Source organism: Nannospalax galili, unplaced genomic scaffold (genome assembly GCF_000622305.1).
Source record: "Nannospalax galili isolate Female #2095 unplaced genomic scaffold, S.galili_v1.0 scaffold32, whole genome shotgun sequence".
Classification (NCBI taxonomy): Eukaryota; Metazoa; Chordata; class Mammalia; order Rodentia; family Spalacidae; genus Nannospalax; species Nannospalax galili.
This window is the reverse complement of record NW_008335297.1, coordinates 1,646,776-1,657,023: the sequence shown is the minus strand read 5'-3', so window position 1 is coordinate 1,657,023 and position 10,248 is coordinate 1,646,776. Positions and strand designations below refer to the sequence as shown.

The window sequence follows — 10,248 nt, the reverse complement described above, 5'->3', positions numbered from 1 at the left end:
TTCTCTTGCTTTTCTTTTTTTTTTGGTCTTTTTGAGACAGGGTCTCCCTGTAGCCCCAGCTGTCCTGAAACTCACTATGTAGACCAGGCTAGACTTGAACTCACAGACATCCGCCTGCCTCTGCTTCCCGAGTGCTAGGATTAAAGGTATGCGCCACCATGCCTGGCATTTTTCATTTTTATTTAGTTTCTAGCTATTGAGATCATTTCATATTAGTACACAGAAAGTATATAGTATTTGCTTACAGAAAGTACTTTTGAACAGCTACAGGATATCTGCTCTCTGCCATGTCAGCTTTGCCAGCCCCACTCAAAGACATTCGTGTTGTCCTCAGGCTTACAACACAGACCATGCCATGGCGAAAACTTTGTGTGCTTATGGTTTTATACATAGGCAGGTGTGTCTGTGATATACCCCCAGAAGTGGATCACTGGGCCACTGGGACATGCATTTTATTTTTTTTTAAGGTTTATTTTTATTTTATGTGTATGAGTGTTTTGCTTGCCTATATTTGCACCACATGCATGCAGTGCCCATGGAGGTCAGAGGAGAGCATAGATCCCTGGAACTGTAGTAACAGACCTTTGTGAACTACCATGTGGGTGATGAGAACCGAGCCTGGATCCTATATAAGAGCGGCAAGTACTTTTAACTGAGCCATCATTCCTCCAGCCCTGGGCCATGTGCTTTGGTTTTCATAGATACTTCCTTTCAATTTTGAGCTCCCACAAGTACAGTGATATCCATGGAGGAGTGGTTCCAGGACCCCTGTGTAAATGCTGAAATCTAAGTTTGCTTGAGTCTTAGCCAGTGGAATAGAGTGTACACATGACCTGTGCATCTCCTCAGATATACTGTAAAATAAATCACTTTTAAGATTATGGGTACAACCTGACTCAGCAGACATGCCGTGTAAGTCGTTAGACAGTATTGTTTAGGGACTGCATGCCCATGCCCTAGAGTTCAGAGGACAACCTTGGGTACTGGTCCTCACCTTCCATCTTGTTTGAGACTTGGTCTCTCTCTTGTTTGGCTACTGTGCACTCCACACTAGCTGACTCATGAGCTTCAGGGATTCTCCTGCCTCCACCTCTCCTCACACTGTAGGAACAATGGAATTACAGATAGGACCTGTAATCATAGCTGACTTTACATGGGCACTGGGGAGATGAAATCAGGTCCTCCTGCTTATGCGACAGGCACTTTACTTCCTGAGCCATCTCACCAGTCCTATACTTCTTATTCTGGAACTACCTGTTCATGCTGTCTGCATATTCTTTTCTTTTGGGTTGCTTTTTTCTCATGTCTAGTTTCCAAACTGGAGAGGTTGGCTCTGAGTCGTCTAAGTCACAGTTCTCTATCTGGTCACTTGCACTTTAATAAACAGAAAGCTTACATCTTTTTCTTTCAGTTTTGCATAGTTTGTCAGTTGTCTACGGTGTTTGGATCTTGAGGCATTGAAATGAGTTTTGGAAGTCGTCCATGTTAGCACTTCCATGGTTCACTTTTATACTTAACGCTTTGGTCCATTTAGAACTCAGGCTGCTGTTCGCTGTGGGAGCATACAGACCCTGCTCTGTCTCCTAACATAGCTACCTGTTCTCTGGACATATTTGTTTCAGAGCCTGTCTGAGTTCGTGCTCAGTGTACTGGGAGCCCCTGCATGTGTTCGGGTGCGTCTGTGGACTTTGCGTTCTACTTTTCTAGGGGAAAAAAAGTAAAACCTTCAAAGTATAAATCATGTTGAATGATTAAACTTAAACATCAGTTTAGCTTTTTCCAAGCCTGAGTTTCTCCATCTCTAAAAGGCGCTGTACTGTCTTGGTGAGGGCACGCAGGCATTTGAAGTGAAAGTGGGAAGTCTCCGCCACTGCCACCTCCATGCTCTGAGCTGCTCTCCTTTTTCCTACTCTCTCCTTCACATTTTTGAAAACAAGAATGAGAAAAGCCAGGAGGAGAATAGAAGGAATCAGTTAAAACGAAGCTCTGGCTCAGTTTGAGCATGATAATCGACCTTTTTAAAAATGCTCTTGCAGTACTGGTGATACAGTCCAGCGCCTCACACATACTAGGCAAGTGCTCTACCTCTGAGCTGGCAGCCATCCCCCTCCGCTTCTTTTTTTTTTAGTTTTGAGACGGGCTCACTAAGTTACTCAGGTTGATTTGAATTCACTGTGTAGTTCAGCAAGTCATGAATTTGTAATCCTCCTGTCTCAGCCTTCAGACCAGCTGGGGTTACAGGCTTGTACCCACCAGTATGTTCGGCTAATCAGTACATTTAAGAAAAGAAGACAAGTTAGGCAGAGTGGCGCACTCAGAAGGCAGAGGCAGGTAGATCTCTGCGAGTTTAAGGCCAGCCTGGTTTACATAGTGAATTCTAGAATTCTAGGCCAGCCAGGGCTGCCTAGTGGAACCCTGTCTCAAAAAAAAAAAAGAAAGAAAGAAAGAGAGAGAAAGAGAGAGAGGGGGGGAGAGAGGAGAGCACTTAGAGGCCATGGGAAGACACAGACAAGTGACCACTAACAAGTCAAAGACAGAGGTCTCAGGAGAAACCAGGCGTACCCACACTTGACCTCAGGCATCTTTCCTCTAGACTCACCAAGCTCATTTCTGTTGTTTAAGGCCCAGTTTGTTTTAGGAAAATGATGTGCCAGCAGCTACCAAAGAGCAGGATACCACCTAATGTCATACATTTCACAAAGCAGAGACCAAAGACAGAATCAGAAAATTCCACAGAGACTGGCCCATCACCGTCATTTATGATCTGTGGCTTGGCTGTATCTGAAAGTTTTGGCACTTAGCTAATCAGAAGTAGCCATTATGTATGTTTAAATCATTTATCAGCATTCAGCAGGCTAAGGGCAGAGGATCATGAGTTTGAGACCAGTGTGGGCTACATGATGAGTCCGAGAGAGAGAGAGAGAGAGAGAGAGAGAGAGAGAGAGAGAGAGAGAGAGAGAGAGAGAGAAAGGAAAGAGAAAGAAAGAAAGAAAGAAAGAAAGAAAGGAAAGAAAGAAAGAAAGAAAGAAAGAAAGAAAGAAAGAAAGAAAGAAAGAAAGAAAGAAAGAAAGAAAAAAGGATCAAGAACAAGCTAAAGCATCCTTTCTGCTTTCTGGACTTGCTGCTTAATCTTCTCTTGGATGCACCCAGCTACGATGCTGCTAGGCATTGCCTAAAAGCCCTGGGTTCTCAGACCATCCAGAATGGTCTGCTGCCTCATGCTTCCAGTCAGACACTGGCAACTCAATAAAAGCAGTGTCTGTCGCATGGAGTATCATGTCTGCCTGGTGACTTGTATGTATCTCGATAGACTGGAAACTCAGGAGAGACCATGTCCATCCTATAAAAGATGCCCAGTACCCTAGCAGAACACCTGATGGAGTGCATGCCAGACAATTGCTAAACAAGTGAAGGAGGAACTGGCTCTGGTCTTCCTTTTTGCCTTGTGTTGGGGTGACTCATCTCACCTGTTACTCTGTCAGCCCCTTGAAGACAGTGACAATAAACAAATGTAACAAACAGTAGGGTGGACGTGGTAAGAAGCAGATTTCTTAAATTATGTAATAATGGAAGCATGAGTGTTTGACGTGTGTGCTTAGGAGCTGCTGAGGAGTCCCTGGTGTGGGTCATTTCACGTGACACTCATGTCCTTAGTTGGGTGCTGTTGACAGGCACACAGAAAATGGGCCCTGAGGTGTGTTGGCTCACCTTGGATGTCCGGTGGGCACAAGTGGTCAGAGCTCCATGTCCAGCTCCCAGCTTGCTCCACAGCAGCTGCTGAGTACAGTCATCTGTGGGTCCTTGAATGATTTAGGAGAAAGTTTTATTTCCCAGTTGGCTTTTCCCTTCTCATTTGGGGACCTCAGTGTTGTGGCTTACTGGGACCTTTCCACTCTTGGGCTGGCTATGATCCCTCTCCAGGCTGTAGTAGGTGTCTAAGAAAAAGTAATTTTTACTTTTTTTTTTTTTCAGGTTCATAATAAAGGTGCTAAGAAAGAGAATGTAAGACAGGAAAATAATTAAACGTTTTTACTGGGGTAAGTTTTTTATATTTTTAAAACACTTTCCTTTAAAGTTTTTTCTTTTAATTTCTTCAGTCTCCTTCCTTAAGGGAGATTCTTTTAGGAGTGTTTGGACTTGCGGAACATGGGGGTTGTGAGATCGGTGTCAGGAGCATGGGCTGTGCAGTGGAGCCCCCTGGGCCTTCCTGGCCTCTGTAGATCTAATCATTAGCTTTGCCCCATTCAGGTTGCTCAGTGGTTATTTCTCCTTGCAGCATTCAACGGCACTTTGTTTTGAAATGGGGGTTGAGAGGACAGGAGCCAATCTTAATGTGGTGAAGCACTTCTTTTTCTTGTTTCTTTCTTTTCTTTTTTTATTTTTTGGTCTTTTTGAGACAGGGCCTCCTGTAGCCCCAGCTGGCCTGGAACTTGCTCTGTAGACCAGGCTTGGCCTTGAACTCACAGAAATCCACCTGCCTCTGCCTCCCAAGTGCTGGTATTAAAGCCATGCACCACCATACCCGGCTCTTTCTTTCTTTATTTATTTAAGTAAAATGAGAACATTTTGTGTCAGTATAAAACCATGACACAAGTAAGCTCCTACCACCAAGAAATGTCCACAGTGCTTTCGTAAACATACTTTTAGAAATTTGTCAGTGGATATAAAATTATATATAATATTTTAAATAAAGCAATAGTCTTAAAATCTGTAACGATTTTTTAATGGATGTTGTGTATATCACTGTGTTAAATTGAAAAGATATGAATAATCAGGCATGGTCTTTTAAAATTATATTTACTTATCTCTCTGTGTTTGTGTGAGTGCACAGTGTGTAGGGGGAGGTTGGACAGCTTGCACAAGTCAGTTGTGTCCTTGCACCATGTGGACTGTAAGGATGGAACTGAGATGATCAGGTTGCTGGCACCCTAAGCCGTCTCCCTGGCCTCATCATTTATGCTGCTGTACACTGCTGCAGTGACTGGAGACTTCATACTTCACTTAACTATTCCTTTGATGACAATTTAGATTTTCTGTTCTGTTGTTTTTCTTGTGGATGATGGTGTGTGGATTACTGTGCACACGTGCTGTTGTGTCAGAGGAACAAACTGCTGAGCCAAAGACTGGACACGTTTTGAATGTCGATAAGCATTGCTAGCCTGGGAGCTGTGAAGACTCCCCAACTCCAAGTCCATGAAAACCCTGTTTTTCACACAGCCTTACTAATCTTTGCCAAGTTTCGTTTTGCTTTGTTTTATTAGGACAGGGTCTCCCTATAGCCCCAGCTGGCCTGGAACTCACTATGTAGACCAGGCTGGCTTTGGTCTCACAGAGATCTGCCTACCTCTGCCTCCCAAGTGTTGAGCAATCTTTATCAATTTAATGAGAGGTATTCTTTCAAGATAGCAAGATTTTTTTTAAATTCAAGTATATCTTTCTTGTTTTCAAATACCTCTTTCCTTTTATATTTTTTAAATGTTATTTTTATTTTACATATGAGTATTTGGTTGCATGTATGTAAGTGTACCACATGTGTGTAATGCCCATGGAGGCCACAAGAGAGCACTGGATCCCCCGGAACTGGAGTTACAGGATGTTGTAGCCACCACGTGGGTGATGGGAACTGAACCTAGGTTTTCTGCAAGAGCAGCCAGTGTGCTTAACCACTGAACCAACTTTCTAGTCTCTCTCTTGATATTATTATGTGAATTTTTTTCTTATTGTGAATATACCTGTGGGTCTCGTCTGTGAGTGATTCTTTAAATGTAATGAAAATATTAAAATATATTTTTTATTTTTACATCTGCTGTCTTGATTAACTCATTTATAAATACTTTTAAATCAACCAAGTGTAATCGTTTGGAATATAGACATTTTTCCTCTGTAAGGAACAATATTCTTTGTGTTTTATTCAGTATAGGGAAGCCCTCCCTCCCTCTCCTTTGAGACAAGGTCTTACTGTATGTCACAGGCTGGCCTCAAACACATGGTCCTTTTGCCTCCACTTCCTAAGTACTGCAGTCACAAGTCCACCACCTCTTTCAGACATGGATAGCAATTACTGAACAGCGTACAGAATGCGATTTCCATGCCTGGGTGATGCTGACAGAATTGTTAAGTATGTGAATGTGTGTTCACAGGTAAACTAGCATATTCACACTGGCTCTCTTCTGCCCAAAGGATTTGATCAGTTTCTGATATAAATGTGATCTTTCATTTTATTCTATGTTCACTTTAGATCTTATTTCAGTCAAAAAAGAGTTACCTAAGGAAGATCTCACATGAAACAGACTAACCTTGTCATTGACTCACAGTTTGTTCTTTGACTTAATGAAAAGCTTATCAGAATTTACCTTTTTCCTGTATACAGAATGCATTGTATGCTACAGATTGCCTTCCCTGCAGGTCTTGCGTTTTTACTAAGTTAGGATTGTTGACTGAGTTCCTTGAGTTGGGACCATGTCATCCAGGTGGTGTTTGATTCCCCAGTTTTCTTCCAACACCTAACACAGCACTTGGCCAAGTGTGGCAGGTATCCAGGTCATTTTCTAACCAAGTGGTTAATGCGTATTGTTACTGCTGACTTAAAATTGAGATGTACAAGAGAAGTACTTTAACTGTTCATTTGGAGAAGAAAGCTAGCATGTGACTTTTGTATGCACCTAAATCTCCACATACGTAATTGTCCTGGTATTTGTTGTCAGAACATTTTGTCACATTTTGTTTGGAATTTTATTATAGCCCATTGTTTTTAGAATCACATAAACTACCATAGGTTTTAAAAAATACTTTCTTTTCTTTTTAATGTTTTCTTATTATAAGAGAATTTCATACAGATATGCAGTGAATTATATCAACTCCTCATTTCCCCCTCCAACCCTCCATCTCTGCCATCTTCCCCAACATGTCCCCCTCATGTCTTTTTCTTTGCTGATAACCACTAAGTCCAGTGAGTGCTGCTCATATGTGCGTGAATGTGGGGCTGTTGCTGGAGCATGGAACTCTACCAGTGACCACATCCTCAAACTCCCCTCCTCAGAAACTATCCACTGCTGATAGCAACTCAGTAAGAAGTGGGGCCTGGAGACCATCTCCTCCCATATAGGCCAGAATTTTGGCTGCTTGATCTTGTGCAGATCCCCACAGCTGATGTGAGCTCATGCGTGCCGACAAGCATGTCATGTCTAGGAGACAGCATATGACCAAAATGAAGTTCCGTTTCTCTCCATTATGATCAAAAGTATGAGAGAGAGGCATTTTTTTCTTTTCAAATAACATAACTGAAAATATTCTCATGTCTTTACTGTGAAACCTAATTAGGGTTTTAAACAAGACCCAGTACCATATTTTAGATATTAACTCTGCCCTTGCAACAACAAAAAACATGACAAAAAATAGATTTAAAATATGGTTGTTTGGACTGGAGAGGTGGCTTAGTGGTTAAGAGCACTGGCTGCTCTCAAAGAAGACCTGGGTTCAAATCCCAGCACCTGCATGGTGGCTAACAACCATCCATAACTCCAGTTCTAGGGAATCAAATGCCCTCATCTGGCCTCTGCTGGTACTGCATGACTCAGGTGCACACAAGCATAACACTCAGACACATATTATAAAAAACAGGGCTGTTAGCAATCAAAATGATAGAAACAGGGAGAACTCCCAAATTCCTTCTATGAAGCCAGCATCACTCTAATACTGGGTAAGACACAGCCAAAATAGAAAACTATAGACCCATATCCTTAATGAACATAGATGCAAAATTTCTCAACAAAATACTTGCAAACTGCATATAGACACACATCAAAAAGAACATTTACCATGATCAACTAGGCTTTATCCTAGAGATGCAGGGATGGTTGAATATACGTTAACTCAATAAACGTCATTAACCATGTAAATGGACTCAAAGACAAAAATCACACTGTCATCTCAATAGATGCAGAAAAGGCTTTTGACAAAATTTAGCATGCACTATGTTCAAAGTCCTAGAGGGAATTGAGGTATGGGAACATACCTCAACATAATTCAAACTATATACAACAAACCCACAGCCGACATCATTCTAAATGGAGAAAAACTAAAAGCATTCCCATTAAAAATGAAGAACCAGACAAGGATCTCCACTATCTCCACTCCTTTTTAACACAGTGCTTGAAACTCTTGCTAGAGCAATAAGACAGGAGAAGGAAATTAAAGGAGCACTGATTGGAAAAGAAGACGTCAAACTATCACTTTTTGCCGATGATATGATACCGTACATAGGAGATCCCAAAAGTTCCACCAGAAAAACATTTTCACTATAGTGGCAGGTTATAAAATCAATCTACAAAAATCAGTAGCCTTTCTATATACCAATAACAAGCAATTGAGAAAGAATATAGGGAAATGTTCCCATTCACAATAACTGCAAAAAAAAATTGGAATAAATCTAACCAAAGACACCAAAGATCTCTACAATGAAAATTTTAAATTGTTAAATAAAGAGATTGAGGAAGACACCAGGAAATGGAAGGGCCTTCCATGCTCATGGATTGAAGAATTAATATTGTGAAAATGACCATCCTACCAAAAGTAATAGATTCAATGCAATCCCAACCAAAATCCCCATGACGTACTTCGCAGAATTAGAAAAAAACATCCTTAAATTCATATGGAAGCACAAAAGACCCCCGGATAGCCAAAGCAACCCTGAGCACAAAGGGCAATGCCAGGGGATTACTATACCAGATCTCAAAGTATACTACAGAGTTATACTTATAAAAACAGCATGGTACTGGCACAAAAATAGACACATAGATCAATGGAACATCATTGAAGATCCAAACCTGAGTGCATGCAATTTCAGCCACCTGATATTTGACAAAGGTGCCAATAACACACACTAGAGGAAAGACAGCATCTTCAACAAATGGTGCTTGACATACTGGAATCCACTTTTAGAAGAATGAAATTGGACCTCTATCTTTCACCTTGCACAAGAGTCAAGTCCAAATGGATCAAAGACCTGAAACTCTGAAACTGTTGGATGAAAACATAAGCAATAACCTACAAGATATGCGTGTAGGAAAGGACTTCCTCAATTGGACGTCATTGGACTTAAGGTCAACAATCAACAGTTAGGACCTCAATAAATTCAAATCCTGTACAACAAAAGAAACAACCGATGAAGTGAAGAGAAAACCCACGGAGTGGGAGAAAATCTTCACCAGTTACACATCTGACAGAAGATTTACATCCAGAATATATAAAGAACTCAAAAAATAAAGAAGTGAGAAACCAAATGATCTAATTAAAAGAAGGGCTAAAGATCTAAACAGAGAGTTCTCAAAGGAAGAAATAAAGACGGCTAAGAAACATCTCAAAAACTGTTCAACGTCATTAGTAATTAGGGAAATGCAAATTAAAACCACCCTAAGGTATCACCTTACCACAATCAGACTGGCTAGGATCAAGAGAACAAATGATACTAAATGCTGACAAGGATGTGGAGAAAGAGGAATGCTCATTTACTGCTGGTGGGATTGAAAACTCGTGCAGCCTCTATGGAAAACAGTGTGGAGAACTCTTAGAAAACTAAAAATGAACCTACCATATGATCCGGTTGTACATCCATGTTTGTTGCTGCTCTTTTCACAATACCTAAGAGATGGAAGCAACCTAGGTGTCCCTCAATTGATGGAGTTCTATTCAGCAGTAAAGAAAGATGAAATAATGAAATTTGCAGGTAAATGGATGGATCCAGAAACTGTTATACTAAGTGAAGTAACACAGACTCAGAAAAACAAATGTTCTCCCTCATATGTGGCTCCTAGCATCACATCCTTTTAAATTCCAGGTCCTTTTAATAAAATGATGCTATACAGCAGTCCCTTCTGCATGAATAACTACCATCATCACAATTTCAGCTGTGCCTGATCGCTAAACATTGTCACAATTGGGCTTGTTGACGGTTGTACTCAATCATTAAAGGAGTGCCAAGCAGGGTCATTGGACCCCCACCGGATTATCCAGCCACTCTTCCCAGCCAACTAAGCCTTTGAGAGGGAACTGATACTGATTCTAACCACTCCAACAGCTATCAAAATACCTGAAAGCAAATCCTGAATCCATCACTCTCGAGTCCAGCCTTGGAAGACAAAAGAAAAATAAGGAGGAACCCAATAGAGGGATGCTTTTGGAAGCCCTTGTCAAGAAACTCCAATGGACTCTCATATGAACATTTGAAAATTGCCCTGTTCTGACTTTTTT

At 41.2% G+C, this 10,248-nt stretch overlaps 1 protein-coding gene across 5 annotated transcripts in view; it reads left to right on the top strand.

The window, feature by feature from the left end:
* Mrtfb (myocardin related transcription factor B) overlaps window positions 1–10,248 on the top strand; it is a 199,837-nt gene that overhangs the window by 5,292 nt on the left and 184,297 nt on the right. For all 5 annotated transcript variants that reach the window (XM_029562001.1, XM_029562000.1, XM_017797353.2 and 2 more), the window contains exon 2: window positions 3,973–4,037. The gene's annotated coding sequence lies outside the window, so the exon portion shown is untranslated. The remainder of the gene's footprint in view (window positions 1–3,972; window positions 4,038–10,248) is intronic.